This window comes from Prionailurus viverrinus, chromosome A1 (assembly GCF_022837055.1).
Source record: "Prionailurus viverrinus isolate Anna chromosome A1, UM_Priviv_1.0, whole genome shotgun sequence".
NCBI lineage: Eukaryota > Metazoa > Chordata > Mammalia > Carnivora > Felidae > Prionailurus > Prionailurus viverrinus.
The window spans coordinates 41,303,028-41,313,346 of NC_062561.1; the positions used below are offsets into that span (position 1 = coordinate 41,303,028).

General features: G+C 33.8%; 1 non-coding gene across 1 annotated transcript; it reads right to left on the reverse strand.

Moving 5' to 3' along the window:
* Positions 1-1,323: 1,323 nt before the first annotated feature.
* Positions 1,324-1,427, reverse strand: LOC125147074 (U6 spliceosomal RNA). The gene has a single exon (XR_007145001.1). It is a non-coding gene; the product is annotated as a U6 spliceosomal RNA (small nuclear RNA).
* Between the last annotated feature and the right edge of the window lie 8,892 nt (positions 1,428-10,319).

The window sequence follows — 10,319 nt, forward strand, 5'->3', positions numbered from 1 at the left end:
TAATTGTTTAATTTCTTATACTCCCTTTCCCTTACAATTAATAAAGTTTTCCTCCATGAAACCGAAAGTGCGGCTATCTTGAATTAGTCTTATTCAGAACAGCAGTAGAGAGATATGACTCACTGGATACTTAAGGGAAGACTGTGGTGGGCTCTAGTATGGCCCCCAATGAACTTTGCCTCCTGGTTCATGCTCTGATGTAATTTCCTTTCCTGAATGTGGGCTCTACTTATTTACTTGCTTCTAGTGAACAAATATGGCAGAAGTAAAGAGATGTCACTTCTGGTATTATGTTTTAAAAAGAGTTTTCCATCTTGGGAATCCTTTCTTGTTTCTCTGTCACTCTAACTTTAGTTGTCTCTATCTTTTACTTTTCTTTAAAGAAAGCAAGGTTGTCACAGTGTCTGTATTTCTGTGGAACTGGCCACATGTTAAGCCAACAGCCTCTTGAGGGTGCTTAGAAGCAGTTCCTCCTCCACATGAGTCTAAAATGACTGCGGTCACCATTTTGATTGCAGCTTTGTGAAATACCCTTAGTTAAATTCATCCAACTACATTGTTCCCAAATTCCTGCCCTACAGAAAACTGTAAGATAATAGGTGGTCTGTGTTTTCAGCTGCTAAGTTTTGGGATAATTTGTTACACAGCAATGAATAATGAATACATTGGGTTACGAAATGCCTTACTAAACCTCAGCTCTGGCTTCTGTAAATCCTTTTAAATAACAAAAGATGAGAGGAAATGGCATGTTATAGCTCCCAGAAATTATGGTTCTCTTTAGCTGTAATGCATTTCTTTTGCTAAAACATAGAAAGCGGGCATATTCATTACCCATGACACACATACTAAAGCGATATTTTTATTTGTAAATACTACAACAAATTTCAAGTATGTCATCTAAGAATCTGTTCAGTGTTGATAAAGCTGTTCTTCAGTTGTCCCAGAGGGGATTTTAGAAAAGGATAAGATTCAAGCACAAATAAATTGCTTAGTACTAATATATATTATTTACGCACATATATGTAATATATATACAATATATCAATATATATATATACTTTATGAGACCAAAATAATAAGATAATCAAACTCTCAGCCTGAATTCATTGGTCATCTGAGAGACTGAATTTCATTGTTCTGTCTTGAAATTTAGAATAGTGTGTATTTCACTGAAGTTACACATAAAAAATGGATCAGTTATACCAATGATTTTTTAAAATCATTGTAGCCTTGGCTATGAAATAAAAAACAAAATAAAATATGTCACCCCAAATCTGATTAAATTAATATAAAAGTTACATTGACATTTCATAAGTTATTTTTAAAAATATGGAACACTTCATGAATTTGTGTGTTATCCTTATGCAGGGGCCTTGCAAATCTCTATATCATTCCAATTTTAGTATATGTGCTGCTGCAGTAAGCATGCTAACTTTTGTTCCAATAGAATCCTTATCCCCTTAGCAATTTGATAAAGAATATAATAAATATATACCATCACTAATTTGAAATTGAATTATTTGCTACTTAGGTTTTTATAGGTACCGTGCTAAATGAGAATATTAGCAATGCATGTATTTTTTCTACTTAATGGTTAATAGTTTGTCTTTCCATTTTGCCTATTTTTTGTATGCCTGGAAATTAGGAGATAGATATATTTATATCTTATTATCTTCTTCTTCTTTTTTTTGCCCCAGAACATGCTTTTAAATCATTGTTCCTTATTGTCATACACTGCTTCTTATTGATTAGATATTTTTTTACTGAGAAAGTTGGTTATATCAATAAATTGTCAGACTTAGTTATAACATTAACAGAAAGATTAGTATAATACAGATAGTACCTTCTTAGTACTAAATAAAGAATGGTCCTTGAGGTCAAGAAGCATAGAGTCAAGGAAATTAAACATTAAACAAACAATTGTGATTAAGTGTTTTAGGGGTATAAGTTAGGTACAAAGGATTTAACACCATTGATGATGGATTGTAAAATTTGAGTTATGGAAAAGTGAAGATAGGATGTCTTCATAAATGGTGACTCCATGTGAGGTAAATGGATTAGAGAGATTGACAAAGTCAAAGAATTATGAATGCAGATCTTAATTTTAGCACAAATTTGCTATGTGGCTGGAAGAGTTACCAAAATAATGAAAGGCTTCTTTTTTATGAAAGAGGTCTTCTTCATCACCCTTATACTTATAGGAGGATTTGGAATTGTGCTGTGAGTCAGAGAAGGGGAACGTGTGTTTGTTTCAACATTCTAGGAAAAACTACATTATGTCTCCACCAACCTATAGTAGTGAGAGAGAAAATCTGTGGCCATGATACCATGTAATGTATGTATTTGATACCATGATTCTAGAACTAAATTCCCTTAATTTTAAAACAAATATTGGTACTAATTCCATTAAGCCCAACATTCCTCTGTAAGTTTGCCTCTACCAAAAATCTTGAACACCTGTTTTTATTTTCTTTTTGTCAAATGGACTCCTATTTCATTTCAGTGTTCTGAATTGCATGATCTCATGCTCCATCTTCCTTCTCAAAACTTTCATTATGCTTTCTAAAGCTCTTGATCTGTGACAACCTTGCTCTCATTAACTTAGAATAAAATGGAAATAGGGCCAATTTTTGTCTGGCCTGCTTTGCTTCTCTAATGTCACTTCACTCTCTCCCCAGCTCACCAGGTTCTAGCATCGTTGGTTCTCTGACTCTACATCATGCTATATGCTTTCCTTTTCCAGGTACTTTGCACTTGATTTCCCTTATGTCTGAAAATTCATCTGCTGGTTATTTGGTAACCAACTCCTTCCATTCCTTCAGATCATAATTTAGGTTGTCTCTACATGAAGTCTATCCTCCTTACCTTCTATCACCTTAATTTATAGCCTCTCACACACAATATTATTATCTATTGAATCTCCCTTCTAATTCTGTTTCATTGGCTTGATTTTGTTGTGTGTTTATTTTTTGTTTATCGTTGGTAAGTCTCACTTCATAATGAGAATATAAAACCTGGGGGTCCTGGGTGGCTCAGTCAGTCAAACATCCAACTTTGGCTCAGATCATGATCTCGCAGTTCGTGAGTTCGAGACCCACATCGGGCTCTCTGTTGTCAGCACAAAGCCTCCTCTATCTCTCTCTCTCTGTCCCTCTCCTGCTCTCTCTCTCTGTTTGAAAAATAAATTAAAAAAAATAACAAAGTATAAATAAAACTTAAATGTTTAATGCAATATTGCTTTCAATATACTAGTAGCAAGCATTTTTGTATTGTCCATTCTGTGTGAGGTAGTAGGCATTGAATAGTATAAGATATGCAGTTTTTTGGGGCGCCTGGGTGGCGCAGTCGGTTGGGTGTCCGACTTCAGCCAGGTCACGATCTCGCGGTCCGTGAGTTCGAGCCCCGCGTCAGGCTCTGGGCTGATGGCTCAGAGCCTGGAGCCTGTTTCTGATTCTGTGTCTCCCTCTCTCTCTGCCCCTCCCCCGTTCATGCTGTCTCTCTCTGTCCCAAAAAATAAATAAACGTTGAAAAAAAAATAATTGTTAAGATATGCAGTTTTTTTTCCGACACATAGTCACCAAAAAAAAAAAAAAAAACAAAGTAAAAACAATTTAGTACATTGGAAGCAATATTGCATTAAACATTTCTTAAGGGTTCTGAGACAGTTAATGTATTCCTGAAATTTAGATTATTATAAATGAGTCATTTTCAGCAGGGAACATTCTTATTTTTCTTAAAATTGAAGTCTTTTATTCAGGATACCATTATTTTTAAGATACTTAACTTTATGTGTTTTTTTCTCTTCTTTCCACAAAGGCAAAGAAATGGGCACTATAAAAGGAACAATCACATTCTCTGATCCCTTGTAATCATTCAAACAAGCTAATTATTAATATGTAGCTTTTCAAGTTTTGAATCTTCAAACTCACACACTTCGAGGGAGAAAAATGAAGTAATTAGACCTGGTTTTTGTGAATACCCCCATTTACAGAATATATATTATGGGCTACATTGCTAGGTGCTTTGTCCTCTCTCATTCTATGCCATTTAATTTTTGGCTTGTACTAACAATGTTGTGATTACTAATAACAATAAGAAGATAAATAAGACAAGACAAAAAAATAAGAGGAAACTCAGTTTGAGAGATTAAGAAGTTTCTCAAAGGTAGTTATAAAAGTGTGTGTGATGGTTAATGTTATGTGTCAATTTGGGCCACAATGCCCAGATATTTGGTGAAATATTATTGTCTACATATCTGGGTGTTTCTGTGAGGATGGTTTGGGGTGATATTGACATTTAAATCCATGGGCTGTCTGTAAAACATATTGTCCTCCATAATTTGGGTGGGCCTCATCCAATCAGTTGAGGGTCTGACTATAATAAAGACTGATCTCTGAGCAAGTTGAAATTCTACTTGCAGATGGCACTCAGACCAGGACTACAACATCAACTTTTCCCTGGATTTCCAGTCTGCATATTTTGGAACTTGTAGTCTTCATAACCATATGAGTCAGTTCCTTAAGATAAATATCTGTAGATATACACATGCTGTTGATTCTGTTTCTCTGGAGAACTCTGAAAAATACAGAGTGGATCAAGGATTATAACCCATAACTATCTGATCCCCCAAACCCCCTAGTTTTACCAAAATACACAATATACCTTCTTGCAAAAGATAAACCTCCAAGAAAGATTTGGTCAGACTTTAGAGTATAGCATATTTTAGCTGATAGTTTAGGCAATTGGGTAGGAACCAGGCTGAAAGACTAAAGTTATAAATTGATATAAAGGAGAAATAGCAGCATTGTACAGTAGTTGAGAACGCAGAATTGAGAACAGGAAGCCCAGTGTTTCAATTCCAGCTGTACTGTCTAACTGGGAGTACCTGGGCAAGTTCTTTAACCTCCCTATAATGAAACTTGTAGGAACCCACCCAGTTCTGCTTGGATCTAGATCCTTTTAACTGTTTTGTTCATTCCAGTTTGCTTTACCTATGTGTTATTTGCTTCAAACTGCTACAGTAGGGACTCTATTCAGAGGACTCCCATTTGCAACTAAAGCTGTTTTGACTACAGGTAGACAGATAGGACGTGCCTGGAAGCTTATAACTGCCTGGGGTATTGTTAGCCAAGGACTAACTGGTGTAGTAGGGTGAAAATTCAGCTCATTTGTCTTCAAGATAATATATAAGGCCTAATTTATATTCTAGAACTTCCCTCTGGGATAAGGCCATGCTTAGCTAGAAATTACACCTTACTTGGTTTCTTTATCTTTCCAACCTGCTTCCTCCATTTCCTTCTGGTTTCTCCTGGGAGCACTTTCTAGATAAATCATTTGCTTAATAATCCTCTTGCCAGTCTCCTTTGGGGAAAATTGAATAAAGACATCAAGTTTCTCATCTCTACAGTTGGAATGTACTCTTTAAGTCAAAGGTTGTTGTGACAGTTAAGTGAATTAGTACGTACAGAACACTTATAACAATAACTAACACATTTAATGTGATAAATATGTCTTAGTATATTAATTATAAAATACTGAAACAATATATGTTCAGTTAAAACCACAAAAAACTTGTCGAATGCTTACTATGTAGTATACACATTCTATGCATCAAAAAACAAGTAATCAGCTATCCCATATTTACTCTCAAGTATATTCAATCTACATAGAGAGACAAGCTAATATTAATAAATGCAACCTAGTCAATATAATGATAGCAGTACATATTGAGTGCTAATGGTTTTCTGAATAGTAATATAAAAAAGTCATCTTGGGAACAGAACTCAGCCCAAGTAATCAAGGAAGATATTTGTCAAAATGGCTAAGTAGGGATTACACAGTTCAAAAAGTGTGGAGGATTATGGGGAGTGAAATAGAGACAACAATATATGCAATGTTTGAAATATTTGGAAGAGTTTTGCAAATTATTATTATTTGAGTTGAGTGTAGATGTGTCTGCTTATGTGCATTTGTCTGTAAATGTATGTCAAAGTATGTGGTGATATATGTGTGTATGTGTGTGTGTCTAGTTGGGAGTGTATTGTGCGTGGCAGAGAGAGTAAGAGAGAAGGTATATACATGAATCTGTGTTGAGGTGTATTTAGGGGCTTAGGATTGGCATGGAGGCTGAAGAGATAGGCAGAAACTGTGTTAGCATTCTGATATATTCAGGAGTTTGTACTTTATCTTAAAGGCAATGTCAAGTCAAGGATAGATTTTAGTAGGGGAATGGAATATTAGAAAGACAAGTTTGGCAACTGTTTAGAATGGAATTGAGGGAAAGGATGGTAAATAGGTTTTCAACTCATATGTCAACTCTGATCAATTGGTAGTGGCTGCCTGGAGTTCTTGTTGAGGAGGATTTTGAGGTGTTGTCCAGGTTAAATTGGAAAGAACTCCATGACTGAGTATCAGTGTCTTCCATTTATTTCTCATGTCCTAACCCTTTCTTTATTGAATCTGTCCCCTAAAGTGCATATCTGTTATAGATATCAGATATAGATCAACTGATATCATCATAAAAATACAGATGAAAAACTTTTTTTCTCTGAATGATTCTAACCTTGAAAATGCAATAACATTTTTACTTGTCTTAGGAAAAAATATATGGGTTAGCACAGACATTAACACATAGATATATATTAAAATTATTAATTTTACAATTATAACCCATATAATTTTAAACACTTTTTTGAAAGTTTGTGAACTTTGAAAGTTTGTAAACACTATTTGGAAAGAAAGCTCTGGTAATCCATATGTGTAGTATCAGAATAGAAAGAAAACCAAACACGTAAATAAGAAGAAAGTTTTAAGACTAAATATTATGAGAGATTATTGTGTTTGTAAATATATAGACTGTGCCAAAATTTTCCCCCTTTACTTCAGTTAGACTAAATACCCCTTGTTTGTGTTTTGCATATTACCCTACTGATTTAGATTTAATTGACTAAATGTTATAAAATATTCCAGAGTCATCTTTACATAATAAGTACTCCCTCATAGTCCAAAGAACAAAGCATTTGGAGCCAGACAAGCCTACTTTAGAATCCTGACTTTGTCACTTACCAACATTTGGATCTCAGACAAGATTTCCTTGGTGTGTCCCCTCTCTAAACATGTAGTACTAACTTAATAAAATTATTATGAGGTTCAAATTCAATAATATGAATGTATACAAAACACAACTTATAGAATAGTGTAATAAGTCCTGTTGAGTTTTGAAAATACAGTTCTTATGTCACATTATGTTAATTGTTTGAAAAAAAACTAAAGTAATTTTGAAATCAGTCACATGCTAGGAAATGTTTAAAACCAAAAAATCCCTAAAATACACATTTATTTTTAGTCCATTACATACTAAAATGTTAGATACTGGAATCACTAATTTAAAAATTCATGGTTCACATAATAATAAGCTAATAGTACAAACAGAGATATATGTGTGCCTCACTCTCCATTAAACAAAGTGCAACTTGAGTATGATTTCTTAAGAACCCCATAAGAGAAAATCACATAGTAATATTAAATATAAATTTAACTATAAATTGATTTTTATAGAACTATTCTGAATTGCTTTTATAGCACATGGTTATTAATACATGAATTCTGAATTGAGACATGGCTTCAAATACCATTGCTCTTTCCAAAATGCCCACACAGAGATTAGATGTGAGAGTAAATAGATCTTTTCACTTTTAATGGTTACTAATTACCCTTCCAAATGATACCTTCATTGATAATACCACTTTATATACAAATTGTGTTTGATTCTTTTAAATAGGATAATGTTGGAAATGGATCTAATGGTTTTACGTACATTAATGATTTTCTCGAGCTTCGTGTAATTTAAGAGAACACTGAGTTGAAGTGTAGTTGATTTGTAGTATGTTCAGTTTCTTTCTATTCCATCAGGTACTGCATTAGCATGACCCCTGAGTCTGCAGTTTTAAAACCTGGGAAATAGAGCAAAACTTGCCGAGAAAATGGTCCCTATAGCAGTCAAAGACTTGGAAAAATATTGCTCTAAAAACTAGTGTCCTTGGTCCAGCAATAAATATGTTATAATTTTAATTTAAAAAGCTAAATATGAAATCATTTTTTCTAATGTTGACACTCATGTTGTAAAAAATTCAATTTTTCAGAAGGTGTTTCATCTAATTTTAAAGACTATCACATTCAATGGATCACCATGTAATACACCATTAGTGCCTCACTGTTCAATTATATGAAGACCAAACTACTAGAGAAATGATCCATTTTATAAATTCTTACTATATTTAGATTTAAAATCTGTTGTTTTGTGATCTCTTGCAACTTGATGTCACACATTATCATCTTCTTTTCATTTAGTAGAAGCATGGGGAAAGAAAATGTACTATCCAGTCATGGTTGAGTTTCTTTATGTTTCACTTCAGTTTTCTGGGCATTACTAGTGGCTTTTATTTCACAGTTGTTTCTTGTTTAAGTCTCACACAAGATGACAACAGCATGGGGCAAATCATTTTTGGCTTAATTTGAAATGGTGTTTTCAGGGTATTTTAACAGCAGCAATTCTCATATGAGCAAGTAAAGATCATAAATGTTATCTGTATCTCCCCAGATAAACTACAAATAGAAAAACAAACACACACCAGAATTTGTAAAGTGATAAAGGAATTTAGTATGTCTAAGCCATGCGAGTAGAGTTTGAACATGGACAAAATCTATATATATGAAATTTGGCACACTCTTAAAAGGAACAAGCTAAAAACAAGGAAAATAAAAATGCTTACAAATCAAACAAACGCTACATCTAAATTTTTTTAACTTTTTTTTAACATTTATTTATTTTTGAGAGACAGAGACAGAGTCAGAGCAGGGGAGGGGCTGAGAGACAATGAGACACAGAATTCGAAGCAGGCTCCAGGCTCTGAGCTGTCAGCACAGAGCCCAATGTGGGGCTCAAACCCACGAACTGTGAGATCATGACCTGAGCTGAAGTCAGATGCTTAAGCGACTGAGCCACCCAGGCGCCCCTACACCTAAATTTAATCTAACTTTATGCTATCCAGGTGAAATATATGTCTGCTAGATGTCAAAAAAAGTTAATAATTACAAAGTTATTGCTCTGTGCATGTGTGTGTGCGTGTGTGTGTGTGTGTGTGTGTGTGTGTGTGTGTGTGTGTGTGTTGGGGGAAGGAATACTCTTAAAAATAAACAGTAAAAGTCATCTAGTTAACTGAGAAAGATAGTAAAATTATTTCAACAAAAATAGATTGATAAAAACTTGGGAGCAGGAACTGTGCCTTGTGGATTCTTATGTCCTCTACCTCAAGCATATGATCATCCACCCATTGACTAACAGTAAGAATGAACAAATGGTGGGCATCTGGGTGTCTCAGTTGGTTAAGTGTCTAACTTCGGCTTGGGTCATGATTTCACAGTTCGTGAGTTTGAGACCTGTTGATATTTACCAATATCTGATTTAGAGTGAGTATGTGAATGTCACAAGCAAAAGTATATTTATCTCCTTACCATCTCAAGTTAACGTTGTTAGTGAACTCTTTGCATGCAGAATTCTAATTGAGACACATGTGGGTTTCTCTATTTCATCTCTTGATAAATTCTAACCATCAAACTGTATAATGAGGCTATCTCCTCCCTATATCTGTATTCTATTTTTATATAATGTAAGCCCAAGATTACATCTACTTTTTTATAAGCCATCAAATTATACTGACAATTCATATTGTTTGTTTTAAATAAAAATCCCAACCTTTTCACATGAAGAAATCAAGTTATTTCTTTTCTGTATATACAAACTGATTGTAAAAAAAATTGTATGTAATTCAAACGAAAATTAAAATTTTGGCTGAGAAAGTGATGACCCAAGACACATAAGTATATTTAAAATTCATTTATTTATAAATAAGAAGGACAAGATTTTCATAGTTTATGTATTAATTAAATTGTTCTGCTGAGCCTGAGATGAATGAATTTGGAAAAGAGACAATACTTTCAGAGTTATTGTCTGGAACTCATAGCCACATAAAAAGTGATGGAGAAAAAAACCACCTGAAGTATTTCAACTTCTATTAATTCTTACTAAATTTTCTTCACTTTGTTTTTTTATTATTGAATTTGTAAACACTTTTCTTACCAATCACCTGTCCTAATGCACACTACTTCACTTTTATGTATACATATATATACTATACATTTCTCTAAATAAAAGTGGGAGAGGATATTGCCCATGTCACTTTGGTTCTTAAGTGAACAAATATAAGCTCACATGAATTATATTTGATTTCAGTGAGTTTGCCATGGTAATGATAGAGTAG